Source organism: Chroicocephalus ridibundus, chromosome 2, assembly GCF_963924245.1.
Source record: "Chroicocephalus ridibundus chromosome 2, bChrRid1.1, whole genome shotgun sequence".
Classification (NCBI taxonomy): Eukaryota; Metazoa; Chordata; class Aves; order Charadriiformes; family Laridae; genus Chroicocephalus; species Chroicocephalus ridibundus.
This window is the reverse complement of record NC_086285.1, coordinates 86,612,053-86,629,310: the sequence shown is the minus strand read 5'-3', so window position 1 is coordinate 86,629,310 and position 17,258 is coordinate 86,612,053. Positions and strand designations below refer to the sequence as shown.

Here is a 17,258-nt window from a genome sequence, read left to right as displayed (position 1 = left end):
ATAGCTGCTTTGGAGACAGAGGAAGTTAAACAGTTGTGTGCCTTGCCCGGTCTCTCGGAGGATTCTTCTGTTGTGGGGTTGTTGAGGGTCGAAGAACAACAGGTGCCGATTGCTACCACAGAGGTGCATCGGCGGCAATATCGCACTAACCGAGACTCTCTGATTCCCATCCATGAGCTGATTCGTCAACTAGAGGTTCAAGGAGTGATCAGCAAGACTCGCTCACCCTTTAACAGTCCCATATGGCCGGTGTGAAAATCTAATGGAGAGTGGAGGCTAACTGTAGACTATCGTGGTCTGAATGAAGTCACGCCACCACTGAGTGCTGCCGTGCCGGACATGCTAGAACTCCAGTACGAACTGGAGTCCAAGGCAGCCAAGTGGTATGCCACGATTGATATAGCGAATTCATTCTTCTCAATCCCTTTGGCAGCAGAGTGCAGGCCACAGTTTGCTTTCACTTGGAGGGGCGTCCAATACACCTGGAATCGACTGCCCCAGGGGTGGAAACACAGCCCCACCATTTGCCATGGACTGATCCAGACTGCACTGGAACAGGGTGAAGCTCCAGAACATCTGCAGTACATTGATGACATCATTGTATGGGGAAACACAGCAGAAGAAGTTTTTGAGAAAGGGAGTAAAATAGTCCAAATCCTTCTGAAAGCTGGTTTTGCCATAAAACGAAGTAAGGTCAAGGGACCTGCGCAGGAGATCCAGTTTTTAGGAATAAAATGGCAAGATGGACGCCGTCAGATTCCAATGGATGTGATCAACAAAATAGCAGCTATGTCTCCACCAACTAGTAAAAAGGAAACACAGGCTTTCTTAGGCATTGTGGGTTTTTGGAGAATGCATATCCCAGATTACAGTCTAATTGTAAGCCCTCTGTATCAAGTAACCCAGAAGAAGAATGATTTTAAATGGGATCCTGAACAACGACAAGCTTTTGAACAAATCAAACAGGAAATAGTCCATGCAGTGGCCCTGGGGCCAGTCCGGGCAGGACAAGATGTTAAAAATGTGCTCTACACCGCAGCTGGGGAGAACGGCCCTACCTGGAGCCTCTGGCAGAAAGCACCAGGGGAGACTCGAGGTCGACCCCTAGGGTTTTGGAGTCGGGGATATAGAGGATCCGAAGCCCGCTACACTCCAACAGAAAAAGAGATATTGGCAGCATATGAAGGGGTTCGAGCTGCTTCGGAAGTAGTTGGTACAGAAGCACAGCTCCTCTTAGCACCTCGACTGCCGGTGCTGGGTTGGATGTTCAAAGAAAGGGTCCCCACCACACATCATGCAACCGATGCTACATGGAGTAAGTGGATTGCACTGATCACGCAGCGAACTCGAATGGGAAACCCCAGTCGCCCAGGAATTCTGGAAGTGATCATGGACTGGCCAGAAGGCAAGGATTTCGGAATGTCACCAGAGGAGGAGGTGACGCGTGCAGAAGAGGCCCCACCATATAATAAACTGCCAGAAAATGAGAAGAAATATGCCCTGTTCACTGATGGGTCCTGCCGTATTGTGGGAAAGCATCGAAAGTGGAAGGCTGCTGTGTGGAGTCCTACACGACGGGTTGCAGAAGCCAGTGAGGGACAGGGTGAATCGAGCCAGTTTGCAGAGGTGAAAGCCATTCAGCTGGCTTTGGACATTGCTGAGCGAGAAAAATGGCCAGTACTTTATCTCTACACTGACTCATGGATGGTGGCAAATGCTCTGTGGGGGTGGTTACAGCAGTGGAAGCAGGGCAACTGGCAGCGCAGAGGCAAACCCATCTGGGCTGCTGACCTATGGCAAGATATTGCTGCCCGGATAGAGAATCTGGTTGTGAAGTATGCCATGTAGATGCCCACGTACCGAAGAATCGGGCCACGGAGGAACATCAGAACAACCAGCAGGTGGATCAGGCCGCTAGGATTGAAGTCGCTCAGGTGGATCTGGACTGGCAACATAAGGGTGAACTATTCGTAGCTCGGTGGGCCCATGACTCCTCAGGCCATCAAGGGAGAGATGTGACATATAGATGGGCTCGTGACCGAGGGGTGGACTTGACCATGGACACTATTGTACAGGTCATCCATGAATGTGAGACATGCGCTGCAATCAAACAAGCCAAGCGTTTGAAGCCTCTTTGGTATGGAGGGCGATGGCTGAAATATAAATGTGGGGAGGCCTGGCAGATTGATTATATCACACTGCCACAAACCCGTCAAGGCAAGCGCTATGTGCTCACAATGGTGGAAGCAACCACTGGATGGCTGGAAACATACCCTGTGCCCCATGCCACTGCCCGGAACACTATCCTGGGCCTTGAAAAGCAAGTCCTGTGGTGACATGGTACCCCAGAGAGAACTGAGTCAGACAACGGGACTCATTTCCGAAACAGCCTCATAGACACCTGGGCCAAAGAGCATGGTATCGAGTGGGTGTATCACATCCCCTATCACGCACCAGCCTCTGGGAAGATAGAACGATGCAATGGATTGTTAAAAACTACACTGAGAGCAATGGGTGGTGGGACTTTAAAACGCTGGGATACACATTTAGCAAAAGCTACCTGGCTAGGTAACACCAGGGGATCTAACAATCGGGCTGGCCCTGCCCAATCAAAACTTCCACGTACTGTAGAAGGGGATAAAGTCCCCGTAGTGCACATGAAGAATGTGCTAGGGAAGACAGTCTGGGTTAGTCCTGCCTCAGGCAAAGGCAAACCCATCCGTGGGATTGCTTTTGCCCAAGGACCTGGGTGCACTTGGTGGGTGATGCGGCAGGATGGGGAAGTCTGATGTGTACCTCATGGGGATCTGATTTTGGGCGAGAATAGCCAATGAATCAAATTGTGTGCTGTTAATTGCTAAGTAACACTGTCACTGTATGTCCTCAATGCTATAATTGCTATCAGTTGTACTACAAGTAAGTCACAGGGATGATGGGATAAGTCAGCAGCTGGCACCCAGCAGCTTCCTCAAGATCTACATCTTCAGCCCACGGACTGTGAGCATGAGCCACACTGGGTACACCAGTCACAAGCTCCGAAAAATACAGCATGCAACAGACCAGCACCACCCAGCATCTCACCTGCCCTGAGAGACTGTTCTAACAGATGGAGCCCAAAGCCGTGGATTAAAAGAACTCAACGGACACTTTGGAGGGATGGCCCATAAACTAAGGGCATTATATCTGCATGAATATATATGTATATGTATATATATATATATGACAGGGGAAAGTGGTGGCAATTCATTGAAACCAGCTGGGCATGGCATAGATGGTATGGAATAAGGGGTGGATAATGTCCTGGTTCCGGCGGGGATAGGGTTAATTTTTCCTGGTATTCCATGCCATGTGAGCCATGCCTACCCTGAGCTGCCAGGGGAGGGGGCAGGAAGTCACCGCTTGGAGCGGGCTGGGGCGTCCCGGGTCTGGTCGGTGAGCGGCGGGGAGCGGCGGTTCCGTAATCGTGTTTGTATATGCCTCTGTCCGTGTTAGTGTTGTTTGCTTGTTCCCTTTGCTGTTCTGTTAAACTGCCTTTGTCTCAACCCAAGAGTCTTGCCTTTTTCTTCTGATTCTTCCTGTATTAGGAAGGCCCGAGCGAGCGGCACGTGGCTTTTTGTTGCCGTCTGAGGCTAAACCACGACAATCACTGACTTAATAGTCTCAGAAACCTCGAACCTCATCATATGCATAAATAAAGCACCAGAGAACTAATCACAGAATCACAGGATTGTAGGGGTTGGAAGGGTCCTTCAGAGATCATCTAGTCCAACCCCCCTGCCAAAGCAGGGTCACCTAGAGCAGGATGGACAGGAATGCATCCAGCTGGGTTTTGAATATCTCCAGAGAAGGAGAATCCATCACCTCTCTGGGCAGCCTGACTCAGTGCTCTGGCTCCCTCAAAGAAGTTTTTCCTCATGTTGAGATGGAATTTCCTGTGTTCCAGTTTGTGTCCATTGCCCCTTGTCCTGCCATCAGGCGCTGCTAAGAAGAGCCTGACCCTATCCTCTGACACCCACCCTTTAGATATTTATAAGCATTGATAAGATCCCCTCTCGGTCTTCTCTTCTCCAGGCTAAACAGACCCAGGTCTCTCAGCCTTTCCTCATAAGAGAGGTGCTCCAGTCCCTTGATGATTTTTATATCCCTCCGCTGGACTCTTTCCCTGTCCTTCTTGAGCTGGGGGGCCCAGAACTGGACAAAGTAATGTCAAAGTCAAAGTAATGTAAATGTCAAAGTAATATTTCTTAATCCCTGACGCAAGCTCACTCAAATGTGTTGTGGTTTCTGGAAATACAGGAGAAGACATCCTTCAGACCCACAACACAGGTACTTCCTCCCATCTATTCCATTAAAATAAGAGAATAATTAGTGCCAAATATGTAGAAAAATCATTAGGTAGCAACTTTTCTGATCCTAGTGGATTAGGCAGGATTTGTACCAGTAATCTAAATTGGATTCTCTATTTCTAACAATAAGGTCATCAGTTATCTTATTGCCTCCAAAATTCAGGCAAAGAGTTTAGAAGTCTTATCATCTTCATAATTCTTTCCAATATTTTATTGAAAGCTTTTATTTTTACTTCTATCATTCTTACAATTCAATGACCGCTGTCTACCACACAGCCTTGGCATTGATTTCCAATAAAATAATGCAATAATTTTTGCATGGTAACTTGTTTTCAGATAATTTCTCAAGCCATACACCTACCAACCACAGGAGATGGCCTATATTATTACAGTCATTCCTAAAGTATGAAATATTTATTAACACCCCCCCCAATCTTCTATTATTAGCTTACAACCCTTATAATTTGTGTAATTTATCAATTCTCTCACTTTCTCAGTTCCGTCCTCCCTTTCTAGCAAACCAGTATTCATTATTCAGCAGTTGAAGTGAGCTTCCACCCAAAGCCTAAGGAGATGGCAGAAGGAGGTGTGCAGTCCCCCAGAGACAGTGGTATTGAATCTAAATTTCATGGATGGAGGAAGGTTGTGGCTAGGCAAGACAGATGATTTCCTCCAACACTCCAGAGCTATCGAAATATGCGGTCTGCTTCCTCTGCTTTGTTTTTTTTTCTCATTCCCTGCCATCTCACTTCAATCTATCCCACTTAATGGACAGAAAACCCTTCAGCTTTTTATCTGAGTCAGTCTTGCTTTGGTTATTGTGCTGCAACTTGCTTCCCAAGGAAATGAATGAGCATCAGACATGGTACCACAAAGGAGAGAGGAACACAGCTGAGAGTCGTGCATCTGGTAGCAATGAACAAGAAGATTGGTTTGACCATGTCCAATCTGCATTCCAGTTACATCCACACAAAAAATACTCCACACTCCTTCCATCCACTGAAAGACAACACTGTTCCTTTGCTTCCCAAGCCTGCTGTTTGTTGCTCTACAAGGATCAATATTCTGTCCATTCAAAAAGCTGCAAAGAGCAGCTTGTCCCAGAGTCAGGGAGATCTTGTGGCATTCTCCTTCCCTTCACTTGTGTATAAACAAAACCCACTACAATATATTAAAGCCGTATTTCTAATTCCTAAGCTAATAAAACTAAACCAGAGTAGTATGAACGTCTGCCTCAGCTGCTTTCATATTTTCAATTCTAAGAAAAGCAAAAATTTCATTTTTAAATTTTCATTTACTGTGAAGGTTTTAAAGATATTGTATATTAGGCGCAGAGTTTAAATATTTTTCTTTTGTGACTGTCCTCAAACAACAGCTTAAGCGCTTAATACACTTGCAAATATGTCTAAACATTTCTAAGCCTGAGCTTCATACATTAGTGTTCCAGTTAAACTTCTCACATCTAAATCTACCCTGTAAGATTCATTATTATATATTGCTTTCTGCTGTAGAAGTATTTTTCTCCTGGGGAGAAATAGAAAGCAGCTATCACCTGCATTTTGAAAAAGAAATTTTAATCTGACATGATTCAAAAAAGCATTTGAATTAACAGACAAGCATGCTGCAAATAAAGCTGACAGTCATTTATGCTATAAAACAGTGGCATTTTTAGTAGCATGCAAATACAGCTGACAGGCATGTCTTTATTCAATTAGTTCCTAGTTTTCAAGGGCAGATTTGTGTGCACACATCCAAACTGCGCCCTCTAATTTTAGAGACTTCCTATATTGAATATTTAAAACTACTTAGTATCCGAATCAATTTAACAGAATGTCACTTAACGTAGTTCTCAGTTTCCGCTTTCAATAATTTACTCGACATACCTCAACACTGCGCCTGACCTGATCCACAATTACATCCAAGCAGATCTCTTGGCCTTTTTTTTTTTTTAAAGTATTTCAGTTTCAGAATACTTAGACTTCCATGTGTGCACAATTTTATATGCTTCTCAATATTATAAAAGTTTCATACCAATCCATCTGCGTATCCTACTTACTTCTGTGGCTAAAATAGCAGGTAAAACAGGCACTTACTGTTCAGCGTTTACAGGGCACTTCTCCACTCCTCCTTTTCCAAATGCCTTGCCAAATCAAACCTACTGCCTCTTTAGCTGCTGGGAGACAGAAACAGAATACCCCCACACATGTCAGAATTCAAGGAACTGAGGGAGAGGGTACTTTACTAAAAAAGTCTCTTTCAGAGGAAGTAAAAAGCAGGGTAACACTGGTATTAACACTTTTTCTCATAACAGCTATAATAAGAATCTGAACATGAAATCCCTTCACAAGAGTACTGTGGTGGGGCATACGGCTAACATCTTTAGACAACAAGAAAGAAAAAAATCACCAGAGGCAATGACATTAAAAATATATAAATAAATATTGAAGAAGCAAATCCATCGCCTTCACATTAGCTCAATTTTCTATCTTTTTACGGTACTGTGAACCATGAGTATTTCAACAGTGAGTTAATTTTTTTTCCTAATGCCTTCTCCATTGGTCTACTGTATTAAAGGATTGGTCAGGGTTTGCGCCTACCACCATATTAGTATCACATCATTGTTTGGTTTTTTTTTTTTATTTTATTTTTGATTTTCAAATCAAAAGTCAAAATATGTTGCCCCCTCAATATGGAATTTAACTTTTTTGAAAAAATTTTTTAATTTATTTTTTTTTTAATACAAAAGCTGCAAATTTCCATTGGACAAATTGCAATTGAAAAGACATCTGTAAGAACCTTGTATTTTCTGAAGTACATGATAGCTGCTGCTGACTTAACATTTCCCAAAGGTATCAGTATCAGCAAGCAATGCAGTGCTAACACTGTCCATTCAACACAGTTATTAATAATTGCAATTCTAACACAAATCAAATATGTCGGAATTATTTCTATAAAACTAGCATGATGAAGCATCTATGATTTACAGTAAGCCTCATTTACAAGACACCAGATAGCATCTTAGAAAATTAAAGTTTAAACAGTCATTTCAGACCTAATATGTTAGAGATGTCACCACGCTAAACACAGTTCTGTTTCACAAAGTATGTAAAACTCATCACAACTGAAACATGAAATAAGAACAGTCTGCTTTCTAAAAGGAAAGTCAGCGGCATTCTCGTACCTCTTGTCAACACTAGACACAGCTTTTAAACAACCACTGCCAGTTACAGAATTTCTGCCTATTCGTATCAGTGGGTGGTGATGCTGAGAGACTACATGAAGAGCCTTGTTGCGCTACACATGCCCACTCCTTACAGACTGCTAGGGGAGAGCCCCTGTACTCCATAGGTAAAAATGTATTAAAAATGTATTTTTGAAGAGAAGCATTCTCTGAAGGAAAACAGCCATTATCTCCATCTTACAAACAGAAAAATGAGGCACGCCAAATGTCATGGGGTAAAATCTACTTGAAGGCAGCGCTAGGATACAATGAGGTCTGAACAATGTCTGCCCACTCTACTAGCATAGGTACGTGCGGGAGAGAAGCACAGATGAGCTGCTACCGACTTCACATCCTTGCAATGCCTTCGGGGCAGGAGACTAGAAAGCAGCAGCAAGCTGCCTAACAGCTGCTTATTGGCTTTAGATGTGGAGAAAGTCAGAGAGAGTGGCTGGGGCTGATGTGATCAATGAGGCCCCTGCTAACCACCCAGGTGTAAAACGATGAACAAGGGGGCAGCGGCCTCTCGGCAGGCGAAGCCCGGGGGTGAACCTCTGCGGGGGAGCGGGGACGCCCAACAGGCCTGGGCCACCACCACTGCAGGCACCGAATGGCCTCTCCCCCAAGCCTGCGGTGCTGACCACGGCCATGAGCAGGGGCATTGTGGCTTCAGTGGGTGTGAACATGCACAATATACTGATAACACGACTGTATCATACCCCCACCCCCACGCACACCCTGCCCCAGCTGTCCTCTGGCGATACCCAGACAATGCAGAAATGAAAACCTATGTTAGTCAGCGGAGTGATACTCTTCTGGTGACTGACCCAGCCCCAGACTCCCCATGACACCAACCAACCTGCAGAAGTACAGCGAGACAGCTGTAGCAGAACGTGAAATAGGTTTTTCTAATATCCAATGCATTCCAAGTACCTTAGCCACCAACTTACTTCCCAAAGTTTTTCTTTATTTTCACAGAAAAAAAAATTATCCTTAGTATTATATTTAAACTTCTCAACGCTACAATTAAAATTTTATCAAGAAAATAGCTTTTTATTTGTTTTTCTTAGGGAGTAGTATTTTTTTAAAAAAAATTTGTGTTATTATCATTTACATTTTTGCACTGCAATAAACCTCTGGTTAGAGACAAGAGATCCTGTAACAAAAAATAATGTTTCTTTTCTGAAGACAGAGTACTTTATCAAGTGCTTAATTTGTCTCCCTTCCTCACCTATTTCAAATTAATTTCATCTTTCTCATCTCCAGAATGACACCTGCCAGTGCAGCTGCTCCGCTAGGCATCTCTGTGTGCGCTCAAGTCCTGCAGAACAAAAACAGAGTCGGAGTCAGGAGACAATGTCGCAGGGGCAGAAACCAGGACATGGTGGTTCCACTGCTCTGGTTCCCAAGGCTAATCCACGAAAAATAAAATATTAGCACTACAAACTTTGCAGAAGAGACCTGGGAAAAAAAGGTCAAGGAATAGAAAGGCCAAAACATTTTCGATCCTCTTGTTTAGAACTCATGGAGAGATAAAAGGGAAGGAGATTGCAAATCACCAACAGAAAAGGAAAAGGTGAAGTAAGGCCATGGGGCTACCAACCGGCTTTACCATTAGATCACAGGGAACAGCACAAGTGAGAGCTGCTATGAGACCCCTTTCTTCCACAGAAATATCAAGCAGTACCTGACTGAACGGCTGCCTTTCTCAAATTCTTCCCTTGCTCACTTTCCCCTGCTGGCTCAATCCAAATGATTTCATGTTAATTCTTAAATACAGGATGTATTTAAATTTTTTATGGGAACATTCAGGATAGAAATATGCAAGGTGAGGTAAAAAGGCTACAGTGAGTTAAACTTACATGTCAAGAACTATCAATTTAAAAATATTTAAAAAATATGTTAATAATGCCTTTTGAAGAATATTTGAATGATTACATATGAAGCTGGAGACAATACTCGGAACTAATTACTCCGCAAAACAGGGTAATAGAAAAAATCTCAGCAATAAAATTAGAAGCTTATAGTGTAAAGTGCCATGCTGCTACAGTCCTACAGTCCCAGTGCTTTTGCAGCATTCCAATTGATAAGGGCATTGATTTGAAAAGAGAAATTCCAAATCCCTTTTTCTAGACAGAAAGAATGTAAAAACTCTGCATTTCATTTACTATAGCATTCAAAGCTAACCACATTTTACTTTCTATATAAAAAAACCTATAAATTTCTTCTGTGGCTTTTGATTTCCCCTATCCCTTTGCAAAGGGTTACAATGAAATATCTTTGGGAAAAGAAAAGTTGTTGTATCTTATTTAGTTCTCCTTTGCATCACACAAAACCAATTGTGTCAGTGAATTTTCACCTAAAGATGAATAGAAAAGGGAAATGAGTACATCCAGGGGGTCAACAGCTCAGTGATGGAGACTGGTTACAAGTAGTGTCCCTCAGGGGTCCATACTGGGACCAGTACTGTTCAACATCTTCATCAATGACATAGACAGTGGGATTGAGTGCACCCTCAGGAAGTCTGCAGATGACGCAGAGCTCAGTGGTGCAGTTGACAGGCCTGAGGGTCGGGATGCCATCCAGAGGGACCTGGACAAGTTCAAGAAGTGGGCCCATGTGAACCTGATGAGGTTCAAATGGCCAAGTGCAGGGTACTGCATGTGGTTCGGGGCAACCCCCGGTATCAATACAGGCTGGGGGATGAAGGGATTGAGAGCAGCCCTGAGGAGAAGGATTTGGGAGTACTGGTGTATGAAAAGTTGGACATGAGCTGACAATGTGTGCTCACAGCCCAGAAGGCCAACCGCATCCTGGGCTGCATCAAAAGAAGCGTGGCCAGCAGCTTGAGGGAGGTGATTCTGCCCCTCTACTCTGCTCTGGTGAGACCCCACCTAGAGTACTGTGTTCAGCTCTGGAGCCCTCAGCACAGGAAAGACGTGGACCTGTTAGAATGGGTCTAGAGAAGGGCCACAAAAATTATCAGAGGGATGAAACTCCTCTCTTACAAAGACAGACTGAGATAGATGAGGTTATTCAGCCTGGAGAAGAGAAGGCTCTGGGGAGACCTTATTGTGGCCTTTCAGTACTTAAAGGCGGCTTATAAGAAAGATGGGGAATGACTTTTGAGCAGGTCCTGTTGTGACAGGACAAGGGGTAATGGTTTTAAACTAAAAGATGAAAGATTTAAACTAGATATAAGGAAGATTTTTTTACAATGAAGGTCGTGAAACACTGGAATGGGTTGCCCAGAGAGGTGGTAGATTCCCCATTCCTGGAAACGCTTAAGGTCAAGTTGGATGGGGCTCTGAGGAACCTGGTCTAGTTGAAGATGCAGGGGGGTTGGACTAGATGACCTTTAAAGGTCCATTCCAACCCAAACTATTCTAAGATTCTGTGATTTGCCAATATTTAATAAAATAAAAATTTTAAATAACTTTTAATAAATGAGAAATTATTTTTCTCCTTTCTGGATTGCAGTATAATATAGAAATTGGACACTATTTTCAAAACAGGAAAAAACAGTCTATTAACACTGTTCTTATTTTTAGCCCTGCTCTTTCTTCTTGAAATTATAGGTGTGATCAATATTCTATTTTCTTACTGGTATCCCAATAGGATTCTAGAGGAACTAGAACACAACTGAGGCATTGCTATGCAAATTTTGTAGTAAAGGTTTTTATACCTCACAAAACATATACTTTGAAGCAATACTGTTACAGCAACTGAAGCAGTGAACTTTCTTATATTTAACGTATGTAAGAAACTGAGTTTGAACTGTATTGAATAAAAATCTTTCTACAGAAAAATTATGGGCTGCAAGAAGTATTGGTGGCTGTTCGGTGTGATCACTGTGAGAGCAACTGCTTAGCGTAAGGAAATGGTTAGATAAGGAACTGGTCAGGAAATGAAAAAAATGGGTTATCAAGGAGATCAGTAGCACATGGGGTGGTAAGACATTATGTCAGCTCAATGGATTTAGGAGCCGAATTGGCTGATTACTGAACTGTAGGAAGATAATCCGAAAAGGCTTTCTTCAGCGTTGTGGTATTTTCGGCTTGTTTTTTATCCCTAAATGATTAAAACAGAGTAGGCTAAACAATCTACCCAATAGTACCAGGCTCTTAACACTCAATCTGTAATGGCTGGACCTCAGCCACCTACACGTCTGCTACCTTTTGTATTCCAAATAGTATTGCACATCTTTTGCATTAAAAGGGCCTGAATGAATATTTTTAAACAATTTTTAAACTAATCTGCTCTTCCTTCAGCACTTCAGTACAACATACCATAAGGTGTATTTGGAAATTTATTTTTTAACAGTTGATCTAGAATTGGAAAAAAATAAAACTAGAAGGAATGTATTTATGTTCTTGAACTCTAGCAAAATAAAGCACAAAAGATACCATCAGAGTTACTGCAACTACACCCATTTAAATCAAATGCAGAAACATTCAACTACTCACAGCAAGAAATATGAGTTGATAACTCTGCTTATAAACATTGGGTAATTCCTGCAGGTTTTTTAGGTCAATGTCTGAGATTTATCTATTCTTTTTAAGATTAATATATATTTCACAATTTCTAGTGGACACTGTTGTAACACCAAATGTAGTGTGTCTATTTATCATACCAACCCATTAACTTTGCTTAATCCTGTCAGTTCCTAAGCTTGCCTTCCTCATCCTGCATCTTTACTTTGTTGTATAAGAGTTTTATTCTTATTATTATAATTAAGACTAGAAATGTGAACTCTAGAAATGGGTTAGCTTCACCAGTGACAATTTTATTCTCAGGTAGAAATAAAAAGCTTGTTAAGTGATTTCAGAAACCAATTACTTAATTTCAAACCATTCATGTATAGTATCTCTTAGAAGTTGATGAACGTTTTGGATTCCTATAGATGTCATAATGTTATAACTTCAAGTAATTCTTAATGAAGAATATAGTTAGTATGAACTATCCATCTGCTTTATATCATTATTAATATTTTCCCAATTGTTTTGTAGAAAATTACAGTGTAGCATCACAAATCCAATTACAATACACATAATGATAATCTCTGCTAACAGAATGACCCTAGATGATCCTCTGGAAATCTGAAGTATTTATAAAACGTGGGCACAGTAAAAAAGAATGCATTTCTATTAACAGAAGTATTTTCTGTACATGCTAAAGAAAGGTTACTTATATATTCATCAGTCCTGACAGTGACTGACAGAGGAAACCTTTAGGAAACAATTCCTGTGCATCAAATTAAAGTCCTGAAATGCTGGTTCTGAAATGGCTAGTTAAATTATTTCTAAAGTCACCTCTGCCACTGTACAGTAGTTATTATTACCAGGGAGGAACAAACACTGTTAGTGTTTGAAATCCTGAAAGGTTATTCCTTTCACTAGTGATTAAAAAAAAAAAGTGTCCTAAACAATTTAGTACATCTTTTGACCAAGCATTAGACAAAATGGAGAGTGTATAATTAAAGCCTTTACTTGCACTATGTGAGGCCTCATCCCTTGTGTGGATCCTGTAATTGCTGTGGGCTTACAGCAGAAACAGACTGAAGCTCATTGTACAGAGCAGAACACAGTGCTACGTTTTGTAAACTGCTACACATCTCTGATCAGAGCAAGCAGTTATGTTTTAACTCATATTCCAACTGTGTCACAAGAAAAGCTCCTGGCAGATTAAGAAAAGAAGTAAAGTTCAGCCCTGCCTTCTATGTCTTCAAGCAAATACAACATACAGATAGCAATTTAAAATAATACGACAGATATTATCAAATAAGTTTGAAGTGAGCAAAGCGGGTTTTTTTGCTTTTCTCCATTTCTTGCTTGAGATGCAGCAGAGTAAGATCACTAAGACCATTTGCCATTAGCAAAGCTTAAAGTTGGAAGCTTTCAGATCTCTGCTAGGTGCATGCATTCCCCAGTGTGCTGTTCTTGTTTCTATACTTAGCTGGAATCCCACTGAGCAAATGGATTGCATGTGCAAGAGCAGAACGAAATCAGGCTTTTAGTGCGACAGCTTTTCTCCCTATACTGTCTGGGGAGAAAGAAAGAACATTTACAGTATAAAAGAATAAATATAAACAATTTCACAGAATCTATTTACTAAGCAAATGTGTAACAGTTTTTAGAAAACGATAACTGAGGTTTACATATAATCAACATAAACTAAATACTTATGCCACAACATATAATCAGTAAAGTTCAAGAAGTAGGCAAAATAAATTAGCTGATAAGACATTTAACTCTCTTTTCAGCAGTGTTTAGTCACCACAAAAGCAGAGCAAACAAAATCAGCTCAATAATGTGAACTAACTCCCACCTGACATCAGTACTTCTAAACTCTTGGATCCAGGAAAAAACAGTGGATCCAGGGAAAGTATCCTGGAACTTCCAGGCTGTGTTTGTATTCCACACACAAAAGCTCAGGAATCCTGAAACTCACTGGGACTTTGGTGCCTCCTGCTATGACACTGAGGCATGAACACATGGTGTAAGCAGACTCCATGGAGTCTGGAAAAACTCTGATCTACAATCCCCTAACATGGACTCAGGCAAAGGTCTATAAAAACTGTCTACCAAATGAATCAAGCCAAACTTGTTTCTGATTAAATGTTTTGACTTGAGCTACTCAATGCCTTCTTCACCTTAGTCTTTATTGGAAAGACTGGCCTTCAGGAATCACAGGTCCCTTAGGCCAGTGGCAAAGTCTGGAGTAAGGAAGACACCCTTGTTGGAGAGTCAGGTTAGGGAACTTATAGTCTGGACATATGTAAGTCCATGAAGCCTGACAGGAAGCACCTGCTTGGTGGATGAGTGAAAGGCTGTGGATGTTGTTTACCTGGATGTTAGTAAGGACTTTGATATGGTATCCCACAGGATTCTCCTGGAGAAACTGGCTGCCCATGGCTTAGACAGGAGTACTCTCTGATGGGTAAAAAACTGGCTCGAGGGCCAGGCCCAGAGAGTGGTGGTGAATGGAGTTAAATCCAGTTGGCAGCCAGTCACGAGTGGTGTTCCCCAGGGCTCGGTGCTGGGGACAGTTCTATTTAATATCTTTGTCAATGATCTCGAATAGCGGATTGAGTGCACCCTCAGTAAGTTTGCAGATGACACCAAGTTAGGTGGGAGTCTCAACCTGCTTGAGGGTAGAAAGGCTTTGAAGATGGATCTGGACAGGCTGAATCGATGGGCTGAGGCCAATGGTAGGAGGTTCAACAAGGCCAAGTGCCGGGTCCTGCACTTGGGTCACAACAACTCCATGCAGTGATACAAGCCAGAAGAAGAGTGGCTGGAGAGCTGCCCGGCAGAAAAGGATCTGGGGGTGTTGGTTGTCTGCCAGCTGAATATGACTCAGCAGTGTGCCCAGGTGGCCAAGAAGGTCAACAGCATCATGGCTTGTATCATGACTAGTGTGATGAGTAGGACTGGGGAAGTGGTTGTCCCCCTGTACTCAGCACTGGTGAGGCCCCACCTCGAGTACTGTGCCCAGTTTTGGGCCCCTCACGAAAAGAAAGACATTGAGGTGCTGGAGTGTGTCCAGAGAAAGGCAATGAAGCTGGTGAGGGGTCTGGAAAACAACTCTTAAGAGGAGCAGCTGAGGGAGCGCGGGTTGTTTAGCTTAGAGAAAAGGAGGCTCAGGGGAAACCTTATTGCTCCCTATAACTACCTGAAAGGAGGTTGTAGAGAGGTGGGGGTCGGCCTCTTCTCCCAAGTGACAGGCAAAAGGACAAGAGGAAATGGCCTCAAGTTGCACCAGGGGAGGTTTAGATTGGATATTAGGAACAACTTTTACACTGAAAGGGTTATCAAGCGTTGGAACAGGCTGCCCAGGGAAGTGGTTGAGTCACCATCCCTGGAGGTATTTAAAAGGTGGGTAGACATAGTGCTTAGAGATATGGTTTAGTGATGGTTTCTGTCAGAGTGACGTTGATCATTGGACTCAATGATCTGAAAGGTCCTTTCCAACCTGGGCAATTCTATGATTCTATGACTTTATCCTGAAGTAATCCTAACAGATAAGTTTATGACTATCTAACCTACCCTGCTTTTGCAAGCAATGGATGAAAGTGCCCATAGCATTAAAACTCTTAAAAACACATATTTTTTTTGTGATATGAATGCCTATAATACAATAATACAAGGAGTTAAAAAATATCTATTCTTAAAAATATTTTTTTTTTCTAAACTATGACTTTTGTCTTGCCTATAAGTGTCTTTGAGGAATGGGATTTATAGCAACAACAATAACTACTTCAGAAAATCCAGATTTAAGTATCTTCACTAATTTTCTATTTGCATGGCAAAAGGATTTTTCTGATGCTGTTTCCTACTTATTCTTCCCAAATAAAACTAATTTATTCCCATATATAACCTGGGGTAAAAGATAGTGTTGCAGATTATTAAGTGGATCAAAACATTTTCTCTTTTATATTCCTCAGAAAATATCTTTCATCAATAATTTTGAAATCTTAGTGGGGAAAACGAGAATCATCATGTCAGCAAGACTTCTTTAATATATATACTAAAAATGTCTGATGCCAACAAGGTTTGGGGATGTATCATGCCTTCAGTCACTATTCTGAACAAGGAGTCACTCCACTTACAGTGTCACAGAGACATGATAGTTCAAAACCACCATCCAAAACCTATTTCTCTGCTTCTCCGGGGTCACCTCAGTGGATTAGTTCTTCTGACCAGGGGATGTATATTGAAAGTACGGCTAAATCCTTTCCATTCTTCTCTTCCACTCGGATTCCCAGTTGTACATAAAGTCTGACTAAGCCCAAAGAATGGCATAAGTGGGGCAGATCATAAACGAAGTGACAGCCTAGCAATCGTGTAGGGTTATGAGGGACTTACATATACATTTAACCTAGAATTTGTCACTGTTCTTCTGACCAGGGCTTTAATAAAACATCCAGAAGTGAGGGGTAATCAACATCAGGAGAAGGATATGTTTTAAATTATAAAAAAATATAAAAGAATATATATAAATATATATATAAAAAAAGGAGAAGGATAAGTTTTAAAATATAAAGATGAAAATTAAAATTCCTTTCTGCATAAATTTCTGAAGATTCAACAAAAATAGTTGAAGCAATTTTGACAAAAATGTTTATTTGTTCCCTTCTACTTTTTCCTCTTATATTGACAAGGATGTGCTAACTGATGTGCCATTAGTTAATAACTTTCAAGAATATTTTTGTGTTTACATATACACCCAAGGTGCCAAATGCTACCTTTCCAAAAATAATCTTTGCAAAAGTGCAAGTCTCTGCTGTAGACACAATTATCAGGGAACAGAGTTAAGCATAATGGTTTTAAATAGCCCCCTTATTTTGAAATCAATTTATTCACTTTACAAGGATATTTGCTGGTGGAGAAAGACACTTTTCTTTTAATGGAACATTCAGCACAATCAGGCAGTTTGGTCTTTCTAGTTCTTCTCAAAAATTTGAGATTCTCCTGCACGCCAAGAAACATCCAAGACAATTAAACTGGAAGATGAAGAAAAATAACCCAAAAAGGATACCACAAAAAGCTTTAAATGCTAGAGGTGAAGACAAATTAGATGCAAAAAACCTATTCTATTCATAAATGGATCTTCTTTCAAAGCTCAATCAACTTGCTGGTTGTTTTTCACTAAACACTCCCCAACAAGAAAACTAGCTCCAGGACAGTATT

At 41.6% G+C, this 17,258-nt stretch overlaps 1 protein-coding gene across 12 annotated transcripts in view; it reads right to left on the bottom strand.

The window, feature by feature from the left end:
* The window catches only part of CDH18 (cadherin 18), a 582,930-nt gene that overhangs the window by 205,183 nt on the left and 360,489 nt on the right, over positions 1-17,258 (bottom strand). For 8 of the 12 annotated variants that reach the window (XM_063326107.1, XM_063326119.1, XM_063326115.1 and 5 more), the window contains 2 exons: positions 8,798-8,887; positions 6,440-6,519 (listed from right to left, as the gene is read on the bottom strand). The exons of 1 other annotated variant lie outside the window; for it this stretch is intronic. The gene's annotated coding sequence lies outside the window, so the exon portion shown is untranslated. The remainder of the gene's footprint in view (positions 1-6,439; positions 6,520-8,797; positions 8,888-17,258) is intronic. 3 more of the 12 variants (XM_063326108.1, XM_063326117.1, XM_063326112.1) reach the window with 2 other exon arrangements.